The sequence below is a fragment of the Larus michahellis genome, chromosome 2, assembly GCF_964199755.1.
Source record: "Larus michahellis chromosome 2, bLarMic1.1, whole genome shotgun sequence".
NCBI classification, from domain to species: Eukaryota; Metazoa; Chordata; class Aves; order Charadriiformes; family Laridae; genus Larus; species Larus michahellis.
Window position 1 is genome coordinate 76545021 of NC_133897.1, and position 21069 is coordinate 76566089.

At 47.1% G+C, this 21069-nt stretch overlaps 1 long non-coding RNA gene across 1 annotated transcript in view; it reads left to right on the forward strand.

Moving 5' to 3' along the window:
* The first annotated feature begins 6051 nt into the window (after nt 1-6051).
* Nucleotides 6052-21069, forward strand: part of LOC141738307 (uncharacterized) — a 61882-nt gene continuing 46864 nt past the window's right edge. Inside the window, exon 1 of the long non-coding RNA XR_012585366.1 lies at nt 6052-6209. This is a non-coding gene — a long non-coding RNA (uncharacterized LOC141738307). The remainder of the gene's footprint in view (nt 6210-21069) is intronic.

The window sequence follows — 21069 nt, forward strand, 5'->3', positions numbered from 1 at the left end:
GGCTTTTATTGCTCTTTGCAAAACAAAAAATGTCACAGTCACAAGCATCCCAGTTCATGTGTTTTGGGGCTTTCCCCCCATCTTTTCTATTTTCATCGCTTAAAGCTGAGGGCAGCCCATGGGATGAATATCTCACTCCGGACTTCCATTCAGCTATTAAGTCAGGATGTATGCCAGAAATTTAATTCTTTCTTATATCTCCAGGATAATAGCCGGGCAGGATGGCGGATGGCTTATTCAGGACGAGACATTACAACACTTTTATTCCTGGCATAGGATGGCATGTGGCTGTATCGCCTCTGGGTAGGTGTTCAGCTGCTTGGCTGACAGTGCTTCTTTAAAGGGAGATTTCAATGTATTTATTTATTTATTTTTAAACACCTCTTCTCTTTCTTTACCAAGTGAATTCTGCTGGTGGGGACATCCTGTATCAGAAAGGGACCCGTCAGTGCATGCGTTAGATACCTGCTGCCCTCTAATGGCTGCCTTTCCCTGCGAGCCTTGGGACAGCCCAGGTTCTGTGCATTCAGTGAAAGAAATCTGCTTAGCTCAGGGCTTTTCCCAGCGACTTCCTAGCATGGGACAAATGTCCGGAGAGGGAGTATGGAGAGATCCCTTCATTACTCTTCATGGTATAACGTGCCTCTTCCTTTTCCCCGCACTCAGTGCAACCCCCATCTCTTGCTCCTTGCTTCTGCCACATCCCATCCTGCTTTGATTCCTGTTAGGGAAGTACTTGCCTTTCCTAACAGCTTTAGATGCGGTTTAGAGGGTGGACAAAGAAGAAAAACAACAGCGCAGCCCTTGAACTCCATCAGCTTTCTGCAGACCACAGGAGACCTGCAGAACATGGTCGGAGAGACGCTGCTGTGAACTTGCCAAACGCTTGGAGAGAGTTCAGACGGCTCTATTTGTGAAACCCTTTACTGTGGTAACGGAGACACACAGTGTCAACTTCTGCTAGTTCACTACCAGACGTGTAATAATGTCTCCTCTGTTCTGAGAAAGCTATCGGTCCCCTGCCTGCCGTGTTGACTTAGAGGGATTACGTTTCTTACCAAGCAGGGACCATGGAGTTCCCTGCTGAATGACTTGCTGCTGCTTATCTGCGGGCAAGGTACAGCCTGTTGCTCCCTCAGGAGCATTTCCTGAACTGGCACGGGCTCCCTGGAAAGGCTGGGGCTTATCGACTGTTGTGGAGTTCTGGTTTTCTCCCCCAAACCAAAATCCTTAAGGCTGTCTGGAGGTACACTGCTGTATTGGAGCAGCACAAGGGAAGCAGTATCTGGAAGGAATTTTGCAGATGAGTTAATGATCAGTGGAGTATGAAGAATGGTACCGACACAGCCTGCATCTCTTTGCCAAGGAATCTAACATCCTACTGAGGACTGGAGGCCGTAAGCGACAGGGGAAAAGGAAAGATGAATTACAGTTAAGCAGACCAACAAGCACTCTGAGAGCTCTTGAAGGAAAGTTTCAGGGGCTGGAGTCTAACCTCATTCACAGCTTTCTCCCTCTTTGACTTAACTACTTTTGCTAATTTTGATAACAATCTCAATGAGAACGCAGGATCACGACTGTTGTTTCATCACAGTTAGCCAGCCCCGGTGAAAGTTTAATGAAAACAGCAAGGCTGCAATCTTTGATGTTCCCTCTTCTATCCAGCCTGGGAAGAATAGTTTTAGTGCTCTATTTATAAAATGCATTTTAAATCTGGGTTTGTACATTTTGGAAGGTGGGGGGGTGAAAGCCTGGCTTCATTCAGATCAGTGGGAGTTTTGCCATGATTTGCACGGGCCAGGTTTTCATCCTTGTTTATGTAGTTTTGCAGCCAGGCTGAAGAACTCTTAGGATGCCTGGGCCAAAAAAAGAAATCTCGAATCTCAACATTTTTTTTCAGCGCTGCAAACAGTTGGGGTAACGATGCTGGGAAAGTCCCAAGGAAATTGAACTGGCATAGAAGTCGTGTGTTTAGCTGGCCGCGTTTTAGATGCTTTTTTTTGTGCTCCCCATCTCCTCTCCCGCTGCCTGAATGGAAAATGATGTGCTACAGACCAACTTGATCTGCAGAGAGCTGCAATCCTGATACGCAGCCATCTGCAATACCTTCACCGGCAGGGGAATGACGGGTAACATTTTAAGATCAGATAATAGGCGGGTGCAAGACAACCAGAAGTCTGAACATACTTAGTAAGCAATGTTCCTGACTAATGTAGGCAGCAGTCGGTTTAATAGCAATCCGCATTTGGTAGCCAAGGCGCTATGGGATGTGCTTGGATCAGGTTTGGGCATGCACCAGGTGAAAAGACTGCTCTGTTAGATGGGTTGCTTTTTGTAAGCAACACACTGAACTAGGGGCCACGTGTGAAAAGAGTTTCTAGGTCACATCCTTGTGACTGTGAATTTGCACCCGCGGGGTTTTCAGGTGGTCTTTCTATATCTAGTAGCACTCATCAGCTTCTAAATTCCCCAGTCCGTGTCTGTCCAGCAAAGAGCACATGCAGCTGTTCATTTTATTTGACAAATCCTGCACCTCATATTCCACAATAACAGTCAACATACTTAAAATTTCTATTTTGGGTAGAACAGCGAAACCAATAAGTTACAGTGCAGTTTTTACCCCAGAAGCTGCACTGATTTTAAAAATGGCTACATCTGTGCAGCTTTGTCCACTAAACCACTGGGATGCAAGGTGCCAGACAAACTAACTGGAACATCCACATGTCGGCAAGATTTTAAAACAGCTGTATGATTTTAAACTCGTTTAGTTTAATATCTTACCACCCAAGCATAGCACCTTGTGTAGGGAAGGTTTCACGTTGGGTACCACCAAGGGCTGTGCTGGATTGTTAGAACAGGCAACTCTTAAGGTAGAGCTTTGAGCTAAAAATAAGTCACTCAGTCCAAGTGCCCACATAAGGTTGTGCTATGCTCCATAGCTTATCTGGTAGCAGTGACTTCAGAGGAACTATATTGAAGAAGGCAAAAAGAAAATTTGTCCCAGGCTCTGATCTCAGAACCTCCTGTAGGCCCCAGAAGCGTGTAAAGCAAATGGTGATGCTTGTCCGGTGCAACACTGTCCCTTCTTGCCACAGAATTTGCCTCAGAAGAATGAGGATCTGGTCAAGTACAGACTAATCCTGGACCCAAACGTGATGGCTGAAGAGTTGCTGGACTGGATCCTTGTTGAAAACAAAACAAAAGAAAACAAAAGAAAACAAAAAAGACAAACCCAACAGTTCTGCTGACACAGGTTGGATTTTCGCCTGAGGGAGACCTACCAGGTTTGACACGCGGTGAATGAAAAGTGAAATTGTTGGGGTGACTTTCCCGCTTTCTTCAAATAAACAAGCCAATGCTCCCGTCAAAAGCAACACTCCGAACAGAATCAGTTTGGCTTCCTCTCCTAGGCAGGACCCACCAGAGGGAACATTGTCGAATCTTGCTGAGGTGCTGGTGGCCGTAACAAGCTGGATATAAACAGGGCAAAGGGACAGCCCACCAGCCTGCCATCGCCCCTACCAGTGGAAAGGGGATAGGTGAGATTTCCCTGCTGTTGTTCAGCTGTTGGTTAACAGAAGAAGCTGTTTTCTATTTGGGCTTGCGCTGGTTGAGCAGCCCCGTCTGCAGCTGTATCGTGTTACACACTGTTATGCAACCCCATCCTCTCTTGCAAACAATGACAGAAGCAACCTAAATCATGAAACATAAAGACTATAATTAAAGAGGGGAAAGTGCTTATTTTGCATTCAGATACCCACAGCCAATTCAGATTAGCTGAACTAGCAAATCTCTTGGCACAGGCTTAATGCGGATAACATTTGCACTGGACTAAACGGTAGTTGTTTTACCCCACTGTCGGCCAAGACAGTAGTGTAACCTGACTAATGCTGCCATGTCTTGGGCAGTTCTCTCTCTTCTTAACAAGACAGTGAGATTTACGGCATGAACAGGAGGAGCCTTGCAGTCAAAGGCCCTGCCTCAGGTTTTGAAACCATTAGCACCTGGGGGGAGCTCTGGTCCAGGATGATGCTTTGGGTCCGTTTCTTGTAATTGGAAGCCTGCAGGACTACAAATCTGAAAGTATCTGCTGAGACTACGCCCTACGTTCCCCTGCTGGGCTCACCCTCATCACGCTGGTTGGGGGGATTATGCTTGCTGCTTGTGCTGCAGTTGGCTGTGAAAAGTGGAAGCCCCCAGCCAGGAACTCTGAATTTAAAGAGAGTGTGTGACTGTGCAAAGCCCCTAAAAGCTTTGGAAAAGAAAGTGATTCTGAACCCCCTGCTCCCTCCCTCCTACCTCTTAAAGAAAAAAGAGGCACAGTTTTTAAGATCTGATATTTCTTTCATATTTTTCTTGCTGGAGGTCTTCCTTGGGGAACCCAGATTAGTAGCTTACGCAGGCATTAATGGAACAGCAGCTGTTTAATGTTAAACAGAGAGAGATTTTCATCCAACTGATTGCTAGATATTTGAGTTAAATAAGAATTAATTAAGAATAAAGGCCCTGCTTCCCTTTTAGCTTGCAACTTTTACTCTGGTGAACATCTCCACAGGATTCAGTTGAGTTTTCTGATTTGCACCACAGTCATCAGGACTCCAAAAGTTTTAAGTAAGCTGGAAAAAAAAAGTGAATGTTTTTATGTTGCTGCCTTGGGGACTATGAAACTATATAACTTCTGGATCTTCAGTTGACCCTAGGGGTATTTAGTGGGACAAGGAAAAGAGCTTAGGTTTAAAATGTAAAATATGGGGAAGATGAGTCAGCACAATTTTGATGCTGGTGGCTCCACCCACCTGTTTTAATCATGCATCTTCCCCTTTTTCCTGCTGTAATCATTCTCCACGCGTAGTTAGAATTATTTTACAGATTACCGAATGCCAGAAATGATGCAAGTCACACTGTCCCAGTATCAGTGACACCCACATCTTGCTAATTTATATTGGATATGAAGATAATTACCCATGACTGTGGGCAAGTAGGTCAACAGTTTACTTTATGGGGAGTTCTGCAAAATGCTGATGACAAAACACTACAGCATCTGTACCGCTGGTTGCATAGCGAACACTTTCTTGTCCCACTGCTGTCCAAAACCCTGCATTATCCCTTCCCACAGCCATCCCATCACAGCCAAAAACTTACCTATCTGAAGAGTCAGGCAGCTCTTCAAATGGGAAGACGTTACATGATATTGAATAACAGTTCTGTTTCTCCATATACATACAGTTTTCACAGTTAATCTCTCATGCCTTTGCCTCAGTCTCTGAGAGGAAAAGTTCAGGCATCTCAGCCTTGAAAATAGCCAGACAGCTAAATTTAAGATGCAACAGGTTATCCCATGGTGGCATCGTTAAAGCTGGGGACTATGTTTACCAGGAGGGCACAGTATCCCATTTGATTGACTGCAGCATCAGTCAGATCCAAGACACTGTCTCCGCTGACCCAGCGAGCCATTTCTCCAACCCAGGTGTACCTATATCGTAGCTTCCTCTCAGAGCCCTCCATCCAGAAATGTTTCTTAACCTAGAACCCAGGTTTTACGTTCCTCATTTTTGTGTACATCCTGGGATGAGAACCTCAGCGGCCCTGAACCAGCCTAGCTCTGCTTCTGCTTAGCTTTGCTATAGGATTTGGGTGGGAACCATGTTGATTTTGCATGCTAACAAGCTCTTAATTGCACCTGTATTTAGATGCTTCTCCCCTTAGCTGAGCTGAGCTGAGCTCACAGCGTGTGGTTCATCATGTGCCTGAATATATAGCAGGTGACCAGTCTTTCATGCTGATAGAGAGGAGCTTATTTGCAGCTGGGATCATTTCCAAGCTATAAGGCCCAACAGAGCCAGGGCAGGAGGTTTGTCTGTAGAGGCAGGGGGGTGGAATTTGCAAAGTGGAGCTAATGGGGTTAATTCAGCACTCACTTGCCTTTAGGGCTGTCCCAGGTTGCTCACCTGCTTGTAGTCAAGTGATGAAGCAGCAGCTGGTGCAACCCACCATTTTCATCACCTTTATATTTGGCCCTCCAGCATTCAGGAAAGAGAGTTTGGACTTTGCCTCACTAGGGGCTCTTATTTGTGCTTCAGGAATGATGGAAGTGGAAGATGAGGTATCCAGAAACAGTGCTCCTAGTGCAGGTTCCTGCCCTCTCCTTCATGGAGAGATGAGCTGACCTGATATTCCCTCTATCTACAGGAGCTTCTCTGACTCTGAAGGTACTGTTGCCAGGTGATTTTTTTTAAAGAAGTGTATTGTTTATTTTTAATTCTCTAAATATGGGCTTAAACTCATAGATAATTGTCCCTTTTTTTTTTTAAAAAAAAGGCAAGCTATTTTGGGAATGCTTAGACCTAGGCTGCTGCTCAGTATCAGAACTTGTCTCTCTTGTGATGCTGTAAGGAGCACAGGGAGAAACAGCTGCCTATGGACTGCAAAAGAAAGGCTCTTTAGCAGCCAATGGTGTTACTGCTGCAGAGACCCTGGGAAACTGTTTCCATAGGTCACAGTGCCTTGTTGGATGGAGGAGCAGTTGGGTATTTGATACCTCTTCAGAAGTCATATATTTACAAAGTCAGATCCTGATATCAAACACTTGGTAACTTAAGAAGGTGGAATTGTATGTTATGTTGGTGTATTCTTCTTCGTCGTCTCCCTTCCTCTAGACAACCAGTCTGTTTTCTGCTTTAACTCTGTAATGCCAGAAGCTGTTTGTAACAGGTTGTTCTCTTTTTCAGCTTTCAGTGACTCTAGTCAAATTCAAAGAGTTAATTTCTTCTACATATGTTAAGTACAAAGGTTCTCTTCTGTCTCAAGTGCAGCTTTGCTGAAGTCTGTCCTTTCTTTTCTCTCTCTATTTTTTTTGGAATCAAATTTATGGTTGCCTCTCCACAGAGTATGAAAGTTTCTCTTTATTATTATTTTAAGTAAAAAAAATAACTGCCATGGTGTCCCACTTCCTGGATGACATTGGCAACTTTGTGTGTGGCTACTGACATTTCAAGAGAACCATCTTATACAGGCAGTCTGTGTTTGGCTAAATTTAGCAAGTCACGGATCAAGTGGCAAGTATGTTCCACCCTGAAACCTATTTTAGGGAGGAACTCAGCATAGGCACCAAGAGGTTAAAAAGCTGTGTGGGGGAGAAGGGGGGGGGGGAAAAGACAAGAAGCAAAATATTTTGCAAGAATTGTTGCTATGTTCTGAGCTTCAGCTCTTGAACGCTGCAGCTCTGAATCACGTTCACTGGGGAAACAGCTGCAGCTGTTTAAGATGCTACTGCTCCTCAGCTGTTGGTTACCTCCCCTTTGCAGGCTGGGGTCTGAGCACAAACCTTCCCCAGCAGCTTAGGCTTAATATACCAGCTTCTAACCTGAAGCAAGTAAGACCCAGGCATGTACCCTTTTCCCCTAGCACTGCTGGGAAGCGCAGCAGTTCCTGCAAGAGGGCTGGGGTGGGAATGGATATTGTAAGCAGCCCCAGCAAGTTTCTGTAATAGGTTTGGAAGGGCTGCATTTTATGTGCACTGTGTGCCTGAGAGTCCTGCTGTACTCTGCTGTCCCAGATCATGAAATATATTTCTACATATTCAGTTGTGACTGGGTTAGTTAGAACTGTTTTGGAAAATCGACTTGGCTAAATCACAGAGAAACCATGGTGTGGATGTGCTGGTCTCTAATTAATTGATGAGCGCTAACCAGATAAAAACCGGTTGTCAGCTCGCATAAGTGCATTCATATGGGCTTGTGCATGTTTAGCCAAACAGTTCAAACCCTGTTTTGATTCAGCTGCTTCTAGACCCTCTTTGTTCCCTCTTATAAAATTGGATGTTAGCAAAAAGGAGGTGTGACGCAGTCTCAGAACAGAGGTGTACCACTGCGTGCCCATCCTCTCTCCCTACTGCCAGGGCTGCCCTGCGATGGAAGATGCAAAGCAGGCTGCCTCCCCGGGAGCCCTGCCAGCGGCTGACTCAAGGCAAAGTATCTCGGGGACTGGCTGGAATGGATAAGAGCCGCACCCGGGCTGGTTAAGCAGCGCACCTGGTGCTGTCTGCTCTGGCAGCAGTTGGGAAAGACATTGGCGTTTGCTAGCATAGCTCCCCCCCCCCCCCCACCTCCCGACAAGCGTGCCCGTGGCTCACCTGGGCTTCAGCTGTGAGCAGGCCTGCGAGCTCCCACAGCTTCGAGGTCTGGTGTTGCCCCAGCCTGAGCGGGTGGGGAGCTGGCACAGCCCTTCTCCTTCCCTGCTGCAGGAGGGAGGCGGATGAAACCAGGCTGGAGGCAGCTGAGTCAGTGAGGGCTGGCTCCTCGCTTACTCTGGGGGCAACCTCTTGCTTGAGGATCCAGAGGTATGTTAGAAACAGGAAAGGGACAGCTAGTTTCTGGTGGGGACACTGGGCTGCCACGCTGGAAGTGTAGCAGATTCCCAGCTGTGCTACTGGCCTCAGCTTCCCCTAGAAACAAAATAGGGATAACAACTATGCTATCATGAATTTCAAGCTCTGGCATATTGAATGTTACTTAAGGGACTATTCATGGGACTAACACTTGTTTTGTGTTTTTATTAGCAACGCTGGCACTTCTTAAAATGGGGATAATCTGGGCATCTAACAGGCTCTTCATTGTGTAGCTTTCTTGCCTATCTGTTCTCTTACTGAGCTCAAGTCAATTGACAAAGTAGTTCAGGGTCTTCTGTGTCAGCTGTTAGTGCAGTGTGAGGATAAGTGTCATTAAGAATTTATTTTTTAAGGTTTTCATACAGAAGTTGCAGGAAAAAAGAAGAGGTTGTTCCTTTTTTTTTTTTTAAGGATGCACTAAACAGGTCCTGATTAAATCTCAACACAGAGGTTTTTGACCAGCCTGAAAGACATCCTGGCAATGAGGAAACTAACGCAGTGTTTGGTGCCCAAGTGTTTAGGAGAGATCCTTTCCCCTAAGCATTCAGCATTCCTTTCTTTCACAAAAGTCATGAGAGCACTCTGTACTCAGCCCTAAAAACCTCTTGATCTCTGCAAAACCAGAGAAGGCCGTGTTTAGCTTTCTTGGTATCCCTAAAGCTGGAGGAGGGGGGGACCTAAAGCTGGAGGAGAGTGGGAAAGAAATTCCACTCCAGACCTGAAAGGAAGCACACTTAATTCCATCACACACTGCCCATCCCCACCCACCGCTCCCCCCCCCGCCCATGCCATCACATCATGGGAAAAGATCAAGTATTTCTCAAGCCCCAAGAAACTCCCCTGAAAAAGAGTGGAAACCCAATTTAATAATAATGTTTTTGCAAGCAGCCTTAATCTCAACAAAAGAAGACAGAATTAAACCTCTTGAAAACATCACCTTGACCTTATTTGGGGCAACGCATGTTGGAGTAAGGGTTTTCAGATCAGACCTGTCCTCCCCCGTTTTCACTTCGGTGCAAGTGAGCAGAAGTAGAAGGGGTGATTTCAGCCCCTGCTTGCAGGATGCAGCAGCGTTGAAGAGCAGAAAGGAATACTTCAAGGCTGCTTGGAAAGAGAAGGAATCTAATTCCCACCTTAATCAGTGAAGTGGGCTCTCTCCTATTGATTTCAGTAAGAGCTGCTGCAGACACTAATAGACTGAGGTGAAATTGCAAATAGACTAAATCTTGCTGAAACTGGTGGTGGAGGGAGAATCTGTGCCCCCTGTTGATGGCAGGACTGGGAAACAGATAAGGTCCCTAATGGAACTTGAAAGGTGGAAGCACTGGACCCTCTGCCCCAAATGCACACTAATGACAGGTGGCAGAGGCTTCAGCTGGCTATTGACTTGTCCAATATGAAGGGATTGAGGAGAGCAGAGGAAAAATGATGGTGTCCTTTTAATGACAGAGGAAGGCTGTCCTAATGCCGAACTGCTGCTGAACATGCCATCTAGCTCTCCCCTTTCCTCTGTTCCCCCTCTGACGCAAGCTACTTGGGGGAGACACAAACACAGCACCCCTCACCCTCCCAACACTGATTTTAATCTTTTTTTCAGTAGGATCAGCTTGCTGTAGGATAGCAGGGATGGTCGTGCTGGCCTGAGGGAGAAGCACAGCTGCAGCTGGGGGTTGTGAGGAGGTAATAGGCAGTGATCTGAGAGTGATTCTGGGGGGAAAAAAGAATCTGCTGAGTCTTGTGCTGGCAGCTGAAGCTGTTAATGAACTGCCTGTGGATCTGCTTGCAGAGGATGAGGAGCTGTATTAATGCCTGGTATTGCCAGGTTTGCTAGTTCATCAGCCTGTCACTGGAGGTGGCTTGAGAGCAGGTACATGCTGTGCTGTGCTCTCCCCTCTGCAGGGCAGCCATCTCTGGCAGAGAAGGGGTCGGTGGCCCACGACTGCCCTCGAGTCCTGCAGCGGGAATAGCCAGAGCCGCTGTCAAGGTTTGAAGGGGCTTTTAAACAGAGTATGAATTTCAAAAGGCGATACGAGAATGTGAGCAAATACATCACTTCGCATTGTTTGATCTCCGCTGTGTTCATGGGGCAGGAGAAAAAAGGAATTTGTGCATTCTTTGCAAGAGATGGAGGGAGCACCTCATTTGGTTACTAAATCCGCTTGTAACGGAAGCTTGCCGCTCCCTGCATTTTTGGCTGGCTGCTGAGGTCAGATGGGATAACAGTAGCACTGTGCTGGGGTTAGTGTTTCTCCTACTTAAGAGGAGGGAGCTCTGTCTTGTCAACATAAGCTGAAATCGTCTCTTACTGTGGATGCAGATGATATTTAAGTCATTAACACTTCAGTGATAAATATCTCCTCACATGGTGAAGTCCTAGGAAGGTGGCTTTGATAGAAATCAAGATGATTGCATAACTGGAGACTTTCTATTTTCAAGGCACTTGCACTGTGTTGGTGCATGACACTAGACTTGCTCCAACAAGTAAGGGCCCAGTGGGGCAATTCATAAGGCTTGTGGCCTGGTCCTTGTCACCTGTTTGGAGGATCCTTCAAAGCAAGGCAGTGGGCCACTCTTATGCTGCTCGTGATGGCAGAGGTAGCAGCTGAGGCACTGTGGCCCCATCTGTGTTTCATGATGGTGTTTCCTGTACCAGGAGGCCAGGTGTGAGTGCTCTCTGTGGGAGAGGAGGGGCTGCCAGGTCCTCAGGAAAGCTGGTAATTGGGTTGGTTTCCAGACAAATTGGTGCTTGTGGGTAGGTCCTCTAATGAATCCCAGAAGCTGTTGGAAAATGGTTTGTTCTCGTACCACCAGTCCAGGACCATCTTCCTGATGGCCTTGGTGGGAAGCAGAGTGGTCACAGGCTTATGTGAATGCCTGCAGAAAAGGCAGCGCTTCTGAGAGGTGTTGAGCTGACTGCATGTACGCTGGTCAGCTCTTACACCTGTGTGTCATATGTGATGTTCAGGGAAGATCCAGGTGTGTAGCAGTCACATGGTGAGAAGAACTTGTGGCCTGTCTCTAGCTAGAAACTTGAGCATTGCTGTCCCAGAGCATGTAGCTTGCACAGCTTCATTTGCTGGTAGTTTCTGTAATTGTGGTAGAGAAGGGCCAAGTTTCAGGGAGGAAAAAAGTGGCCATGAGAACTTTTAAATCACTAAAAAAAGACACAGACACTGCAATCTTTGCTATGACTCATCTGGGCTGTTGTTTGAAAACAGCGGGCTGAGAAGTTGTGGACCTCCTTGCTCAAGGGAGCAGCACTCATTTGTGAACTTGTTGAAGCCCTGAAAGCAGAATTGGTGTAGGTGAGCGGTTCCCATGCTGAGCCTCCGACCACTGATTTCCCTCCAACCATGGCCAGATGCAGCTTAGGGAGAGCTAGCAGGTCATGGCTGGCTGCTTTCTTCCCACCTGTTGTTTCCACTGCTGCTAAACAAGTTTGAGAAGTAAAAATCCAGCAAATACATTCTCGTTGCCATCTTTCTCCTGCAAACAAACAATGAAATAGTTCCAGGAATATCACTAATTCCTTGATGATGGGGGCTTTGAGTGTTGCAAATGGAGGGTGGGGAGTGTCTGTGAGGAAAGCTGGTGTCTGCATTATCAAAGTGTGAGTGAAGATAATTTCAGGGCGATCCGGCAATGTTTTTCCCACTTGGAGTTTGATTACAGATTCAGAGAGAGTCAAAGCATTGCTGTGAACTGCAGCAGCTTGTTCGGCCACCTCCCTTCAGTGAACAAGCCATTCTCCCATGGGGCCTTGCTGGAACATGAAAGTGCCGACGGATGAGTCCTGGCAAACCTTGCAGCATCGCTGCCTCCTCCCTGGGGATTAGGGACCCGTTGAGTCCCAGCAGGAAAGAGTGTGTCCCCTGAGCTTAGCAAACCTTTGGTGCGAACTGCTGAGGAGGGCAGGTCTGTGCCGTTTCACTGACCGTAGCCTGGGACACACCGGGCAGAGGAGCGCTGCTGTCCCCGGCCACCGCCGCTGTTTGCTCAGGGAGCGGGAGTCGGGGTGATAACGTGTCCCTCGTGATAAAGCGCTTTTGTTGTTTGCCTGCTGGGTCAGAGCTAGGTAGGTGTTCTGCGTTGCTGTGCGTTAAGGGTGCAGGCTGTTCTAAAAGAAATTAAAAAAGGGACTTTGAATGGGCTGGGTCCAGGTGTCAGAGGGTTAAAACAGAACAGTTCCGGCAATCACTGGAGGGAGAAAGTTGTATATCATCACCTTACATGAGTAAACATCTCCATCTTAGCTAGCCAGCCCTTTAAAACCTTGATGCAAGAGAGAAACACTCGTGCAATTATAAAGCCATTGTCTGTTTAAGGAGCGCTTTTTTTTTGCCGGTTTTTTTTTTTTTCGCTGATGTATCGCCATCCTCAAGGCAGGAAAAAAAGAGTACTGGGGCGAGGTAGGAGGGGAAAAAGCCTAGTAAACTAAAATTAAACTACGGCAGAGCTCCGTAGTTTAACAGTGCCACCTCCTGGACGGCCGTGCGCGGCGGGGATGTCCCCCCAGCTTTGCACTGACGTGTCCCACACTTATTAGCTGCTGGCAGCAGCCGCGGGGTCCCGCACAGGGGCTTCTCGCCAAGCGCCGGGCGGTGTGGGGCTGCAAAGGGGAAAATCAGCTGCAGCTTCTACCTAGTCAGTGCAGCAGCCAGGAACGGTCTTTGCTGTGCAAAGGCTGGCCCCGGCGGGATTTTTCCACTTCATGCAAAAACCACAAGTCTTCAATATTTTTTATTTTTTTTCTCATCCGCATGGGATGAAAAGAAGTCCTGATCTCCTCGCCTCCTCTTCCAGGGCTCAGAAAACAAAATGTTTTGATTCACAGGGGGACAGGACAGATCCTCTTTGGTAAGGTCAGATCAATTGTCCAAATGCTGATATTTAGATTTCATAAAATGTTAATTAAAGGCAAGAGTTGGAAAGGTATTTTGCAATGAAAAGCCCCTTCCTATAGCACTGGTGTAAAGCCTTCGCCTTAGGAACAGGCTGGGATTTCCTGGTGTGAGGGGGGTGTCATCCTCTAGGCCCCTGATCTGTTAACACCAGTTTGCACAGGACATGGGCTGCTGCACAAGGCAGTGTGGATGTAGCGAGGCAGCCCTGCTGGGGCTGCATTGGGTGCTGCTGTGAATGCCTCCTGAGCCAGGAGCATGTCAGCGTGGTGGCTGGGCTCCTCCTCAAGATGGGGTGTCAGCTGGAGAGCAAGGATTTACCTGGGACTGAGGAGCAGGAGCTTGGTGTGCTGTGGAAAGGCTGTACCTAGGGCAGCCAGTGGAATAGAATCATATAATGCATAGAGATGGAAGGGACCTTAAAGATCATCTAGTTCCAATCCCCCTGCCATGGGCAGGGACACCTTCCACTAGACTAGGTTGCTTAAAGCCCCTCCAACCTGCCTACAAACGCTTAGGGGCTCAGCTTTGGAGGAAACCTAGGTTTCCCCAAAGGATTGGGTTCACAGCCTTATTGTTACTGCTGCATTTGAGTTTCCATGAAGCTGAGCAGGATCTAGGACAGTCTTGCACGTGGGTAGCAGTCCCACAGCAGTTTAGGCAGCTCTTAACCTCCCACCTTGTTTCCCCGCTCCTGGCCACGGCACTCCTGTGACTCCTGTAGAGACCGTTCAAGAAGTTAAACCAGCAGAAAGCACCAAGGCAGAGGTGAGCATCTTTCTGCTGGTGTGGTTTTGTGAGCAGGCATGGAGCAGAGCAGGGTGAACCTAATGTGGGTGCGAGGAAGGGGATGGGAACGCGTAGCTGAGGTGGCATGGGCATGAACACAGCTCCAGTGGCCTCTCTGCTTTGCTTTGCCCTGGATGCTGTGTTTGTGATGGCCCCCAGAGCAGCTGCGGTGGGCCTTCTGCAGCAGGGTGCTCTTACAGAAGGACATCAATCAGCAGCGTACTCTCAAGAGCACTTAGAGATGCTCAGGACCTTGTAGGTAGCATTTTCCCCTTTCTAAGGAAACAATTTATCTTTGCAGAGGTTCCAGTAGCAGTGTGGTTTTATATTTTGTGCCATCTAGAGAAAAAAAAAATCACTTATGCAATACAGTAGAACAGCTTTCTAATCTTCCCTCTGTTGTACCAATTTGGCAAGTTCTTTGGATTTATATCTGTGTTTCACGGTGTTCCCCATCCTCCTCACTTTCATCTCATCCTACGGTGTTTCCTGTGGGTGTAGTTACTACTGAGGAAGCAGGAGCGGCAGGAATGTCTTGAAATGGCTGTGATGGGAAAAACCTGGTAGTGTGGTAGTGCCTCCTGAGCAGCACTTCAGGCTGTGGTGGGGCAATGGAGAAATGTCAGCAATGCTTTTGATGTGAGGAATGCTGCATCCTGGGACCTCGACCCTTCAGCTGGGCTGAAGGTTTTGTGGTATGAGCCAGGCCAGAGAACTGGCTGAGCCTAAAATTAGTAAATAAAGCTACAGCGCAAGTCCAGTGTGTTGACACAACCAGGAATTCCTTCAGCCAATTTTGCTGCTGCTGAAGCCCCCATATCATCAAGATACAACTTAATAGTTTCGGAGTTTCTTCCAAATAGCTCATGATAAGTCTTCTTCCTAGCAGTCCTTCCTGCTGTGACCCCAGTCTGTGTCTGGAAGGCTCCTCCATTTAATCCATCCTTTAGCCACCACCCTTTCCAGACAAAGTACTATTCTTGGTCTGGCTGCATCCTCTGACGTGCAGAAGATGATCTTCAAACTTTAATATTTCTCTGTTAGCTCTGTCTCACCTGCATTTGGGGGCTTCATCCTAAGTGGAAGGCGAAACACAGAAAACTTGCAGAGAAAACACTTCTCAATCCCGATGACGATATCAGTTGTGTGAAGGTCTCCACAGAGAGGTTACTTCAGTCAAGCCAACATAGAAAAGTTTCCCTGAATCATTGTCACAGGTGGACTAGGATTATTATTTTTTTTTTTTTGCCACAGAATACTCTGGTGTGCTTAAACCCACAAATACCCAAGAGTCTGTTTGAGTCTAAGTTTCATACCTTGGTTGTACTTAGGGTTTGTGTCCGCATTGCTCTTTTTTTTTTTTTTTTTTGCTGGACAGTGGGAGCAGTTTGCTATTGTAGACACTACTACACGAGAGAACTGTGTAGGCAAGCAGCAGTAACTAGGAGATGTAAAAAAAAAAAAAAAAAAAACCTGCAGCGTTGTCTGCTTGCCACCTTCTGCAATTGCAGTACCAAAGCTCATTGTAGTAGTGGCTCTAGGCCTGTTTGTTTATTTGTACTCACCATCTACAAGGTACTGATGTATTTTTGAACTCTCATCTCTCTTGTCACGTGTTTACCCTTGGAGATGTTGATGAAAGAATTAGGAATGGAACGGTACTGTGTATTTCTGATCTGGATCTGCAGTTCCCTAACACCCAGGGAGACCTTGAATTTGATGCTACTTTCGTGTTTCTTAGGGAACAAACCAAGCTATGAATAATAAATACAAGCTCTGGGGCAAATCTATTTTCCATTCATAAAATTAAACAGTAAAGACTGAGTAGTAATTTCTCACCCTGCTGCAAAGCAATAGGAACTCGACGTTGGAACTAGAAAGCTACTGACAGCTTCTTCAGCTTTTGCTGTGCCACAGTTAATACATTGGTTAAGCTTTGATTTTTATCTGGATACAACAAAGGTGTCTCCAGCTAGGTGATGCAGATTAGTGTAGTTTCCAATCTGAGCAGTTTAAATTTGGAAAAATAAAGGCAAAACAAAGCCCCTTCCTTCCGTTGGCTTCTCTCTTGGTTGTCAGAATGGGAAATAGCTGGGGCATAACTTGAATAAATCAAGTAGAAAGAACAGAGGAAAGCTATGGCATTGTCTTTTGGGCCGAATTAAAACCTATTGCACAGATGCTGAAGCTTCTGCTTTGGTGATGATGGGGTGAGAAATCAAATCATAGGATGCCAATAACTTTCTGTGGTCCTGATCCTGTAGTTATTTGTGTTTCAGCACCTGAGGGGTCCTGTGGGAGCCCAGGCTGGGAGGGAGGCGGGGAGGAGGGGGTAAATCGCTGTCAGCACAGTGGTGCAAAGGTTGAGGAGGATCTTTGATGTGGGTGCTCTAGTAAAGAGCATCTCAAGCATTCAGTAGGGAAACCTGATTATGACTTGCTCTACTCTTGCCCTGGAGCAGCCTGTTGTTTTCCGAACTGATGTTTGTCAGGTTGTAGAAGGAGGTGAAGTTTTGCAAGGGGCAAGAGAGCATCCTGGATCAAAGTATTTGGCTTCTCAAGGTAAAGCTGCATTAAACTGGGGAGAAGCAAATCAGCAATAGTGAAGAATAATCTGTGCATTTTATCACTCTGCTAACCCCAGCTGTAAAATTTACCATAGTAAAGCTAATAAAATGGGAGCCACACAAGCAAACAGAGGGCACGGGATTATCGGCAAACATTTATTTTGGCTCTGGTGGAGCCACTCTCCTGATCAAAGCGGTTGGAGTTTGAACCTCTTTTAAGTTGTTCCCTGCTCAGCCTGGGAGTGCCCTGCTCTTGTGTTGATGGCATCAGTATCCTCTGTGCAGCTGAGTGGAAGAAGGAAAGTATCAGCAGGGAGAAGGAAAGTACGTGTGAGGCTGCTTTACTGCAGTGTGAGACAACAGTAGCTTATTTTAGCTTTGCCAGCCGCTGCCTGGTTTAGGAAAACAACCTAAGGCTTATTGTATAACTAGATAGTACAGGCATTATCACGGGGCCAACAGGGAATGCTTTACCATCTCGCAGGTTCATGCCTGGCAGACTGAGTAGCTCTGCAACCCTTATCAACAAAATACCCTGCTGGCAGAAATCCCCTCGAGCCTCAGGCTGGGCCCTTTGGGAGCCTCTTCTCTGTATCATCTCTTTGTTCAGGGTTCCCCCCTTCTCCCTAATCTATAGATGCTTGAATCCCTCTTGGCAATTAGTCTCCTGGCTGAAACGAATTGCTCCTCTCTGATCCTTTCAGGCTCCATGGTTGATGTCTGGCGGGGTGCTCACTTGGTGAATGTGGTGTTCTCACTCAGTTTCACTTGTGGGGGAAATACTTAAAGAGCTTACTTAAAGGTAGCATGAGCAAGGAGCACAGTCGTGTCATGGAGGGGCAGAGGGAGGAGAAAGCTTCAAGACCTCACGAGCAGGATCTTTCTGTGCAAACGTCTTGCATCTCACTTTATATGTTGAGCAGAACAAAGGCAGCTTTATTTCTGACTTTCTTTCCAGGGTTTCTTCTCTCATGCTTTTTGTCCCTTCTGTATCTTTCTTTCCTCTTTTTGTTTTTGTTGTACTCTGGGGAAATTGTTGTAGATGCCAACGTGCTTGAGCTCAGATCTAGTTTAAGGCCAGCTCCTAATATATTTACACTAGAGAGGCCTGAGAGACAAACAGGGAGCTGGGCTTGAACGTACCTGCTAATGCAGGGGCTCTCCTTGCTGGGTCAGGGCAGTGCTGAAGAGCCACAGAGCACCCCTGCCTCAAAGGAGAGGTCAGGCTGAGCGCCCAGGGAAGAGAGCAAACAGTGGGAAGTTAACCCTACAGGTGTTAGTCTGCAAAGAATTGCTTCATGATACATTTTTTTTTTTTTTTACAATTCTTATTTCTAAATGGCTCCACATTACCTAGCCAGAGCTAGGCCAGGGTACTTGGTTTTGGGGGCCTCTCTGGAGGTGTTGGTATTGAGGGGAAACTGGAGCAATTTGTAAGTCCAGCAGAGCAATAAACGAGTCTTTCCTTCCCCTGTCCCAGGGGACCGTATGTGACTTTCTGTCCTCGTATCTGCCACAGCCAGCTCTCTTGTGCTGTGTGAGGAAGGTGTCCTTCGCATCCATCATGTGAGGTCCAGGAAGGCTTTCCTCTTCTAGATTGGCTGAACGCTGTGGCATGTGCCACATTAGCCTGAGAGCTGCCCTCCAGGGGAGCACCATCCTACTGCTGCACGGAATAGGCGGTCCCTGCAGTGTACAGCCACGTAATGAGGCTGGGTGGGCGAGAGCTAGACTTGTGGGTGGACCTTCATGCTGATCCAGGGATGTGCTGGTGTAAAGGTGTGGTGGGAGCTCTGTGTCTGGCAGTCTTGGGCTTTGCCTGCTGACGTACAGAAGTCTCTATGCCTAGGCTGTGCATGACTTGGTAGAAACACTGTAGTAGCTGTTTTATCTCAGTTTTAACTCATTATTGAATGATCACTGTGTTTGCCTGAGCCCTGTGGGAGCTCCTGGGGACCAGACTCCCATCCCGTCTGTCTCACTGAGGCATTTGTCAGTCCTGGGAAAGTTAGTTCAGAATAATCCACTAAAGATATTGGGGTCTATGTTCTAGGCAGATCCTTCTTCATAGTCCATTGCATGAGAGCTGAGGGTAAAGATAGCTTCATACTTTACCTTCCCAGTGCTGTCTGGGACAAAAACTTGGTTTTTGTTGGAATAACACCCTTTAGATGTCCTGTTCCCCTCACTGCCCTTTCTCATGCTGCAGAGCACTATGAGAAGAATAAAATGAAGCTGTTCTGGGATTGTTTTAGGGCTACATTGGAGAGTGTAAGAGATGGTATATGAGAAACTTAAACAATGGATCTTTATGATAAGAGTAGCATCTTTCAACATAACAGAAGTAACGGCATAAAGACACTTCCAATTCAGGCAGTCTTGCCAGGAAGGGCTGAGAGCCCACAATCTGGCTGTGTGTGTGGGGTTCACTTGTGCCTCATCCCCCCTGACTTCAAGGAGACCTGTCTGGAAAGGTGTGGATCCTTGTCTCAGCAAAGCCCAACTGCAGGCTCAGGCTGCAAATCCCTGGAGCGTATTGCTGTCACCCTTGTTGCTACAGTTGCCCTTACTAAGCTTTCTGAGGCTATTTCAGAAAGACAACTGCAGTAGCTGCCAAATGTACCTGAAGTTTGATGTGACAGTGTGAATACATCACAGACTATCTGGGACAGCAAGGGATTCATTAGCTGTGCTGGAATCAATGAAGATGAGCCCTGTTTTTGTTGCTTGACCATGCACAATGGTGTCTGATTAGAAATAGGAATTCAAGGAAAGAAACAGGGGCATTTCTTAGGCTGAAGGGGCAGACCCCTTTTTAATTTAGATCGTAGCTGAGACCTTGAGCTGCTAAGCTCTGAATGATTTTTAGACAAGGAAACTCCATGGCTCTGTGGTATGGCAAACATACCTTTCTCCTGCTATGGAGAAAGCTCCAGTTTAAGTCTTGGAGTGTAGATTAGTCTTGGTTCTTTGGCTTAATTTGAAGAGAAAAAGGACAAGCAATTTTTGTGATAAGAAGCCAAATGTTGTTCAGCTGGTGCTGGGAGCAAGGCTCTGCAATGTCTGTGTGTGAGCTGGGCAGTGAAAGGTCAGTGATGGAGGATCTCAAGGGGACAGAAGTCTGATGCTTTAGAGGTTAAATTCCCACTTTTTTGGCAGCTGGGACCTCCTGCAGCAGCTTCTGCTACAGATGCTCTGGCGGAATGCCCAAACCATGCAGAGGCAAAGGCTGGCTTCTTTGCTGTGGTAGGCCTGGGGCAGGCCTTCAGGTGTGGCCCAGGGAGTAAGGAGCCTCGTGGATTTAGCTAAGAGGATCTCTGCTATTATGGGATTGATTTCAAGTAGAAGTGCTTAAACTAGCACTGGGTTTGTTTTTCATCTGATAACAGACCAAGAAGCTTGGTGGAAAGAATTTGGGTTTTAGTCATTCTTCTGTTGCTCAGCTCTGTTCCACCACAGCCACACAAGTGGACTCTTGTGCGAGCGCTGCCTCTGAATGCGGTTTTTTCTTAGCTTCTCCTCAAGGTCTGGCTTTTCTGAGAGGTGACTCTAAAGAGCTACTGATGTGAGGTGAAAAAAAACCTGAGCTTGTGTCTGTACCATGACACTCTTTCTATTAGGAAGACTTAAAACACAGCAACGGTGATGACTTGGATGAACTGATACCAAAACAGCATCAGCACTTTCAAGTTGAATCCTGACTTGGGAAGTGGTGGCCAAAGCTGTGATGAACCCCTGTGACCTCTTCTTTTTTTTTTTTTTCTAAACTGGGGTGTAGTAGAAGTGAGCCAAAACTGCAGTGTGTTAAATGTGCTCTATCCCATTTTTTTTAGTGCTTGCTGGTTCACGTTCAACAGTGGTAAGCCTCCTTGCTGCAAGTCAGGCCTCAAAGACTTGCTCAGCTTTGCTGGGATGGCAGGTGAGAATTTTGCTGCACGGGAGGGAAACAAGGGACTATCCCTTGCCGGTAGCTGTTGGCTGCTCTGCGGTGTTGGTCATCTGTGCAGCAGGGATGTTCTTGCTGCTCAGGAATTTGTTTGAGCCGCAGTATGTGGGTGTGTAGGATGGAGGCCATGTGTCGGAGCTCCTGTGTGGCCAGGTGTGAGCCACAGCTGCCCTAGCCGTACATACTGAACCTCTCCAAGATTGGGCTCCATTGGGCTTGCAGCCCAATGCTCACCACCATCCTTTGTAAGGTTGCACTCAGTTCCAGGACCCTCCTGTGGCTCTGATTCCTGTTCATACCTTTCCAAATCAGAACTCGACCTTTTTCCCCACACTTCCAATCCCCCAAACAGGTCTCCACACTCTCCAACCCAACATCCTAATCCCATGTGCTGCCCTACGCTTGCTTATCTACCCACCCATCAGCTATGCCAGGTGCAAAGGCTCCTGGAATGAGAGGGTTTGGGGATGTGCCGCACCT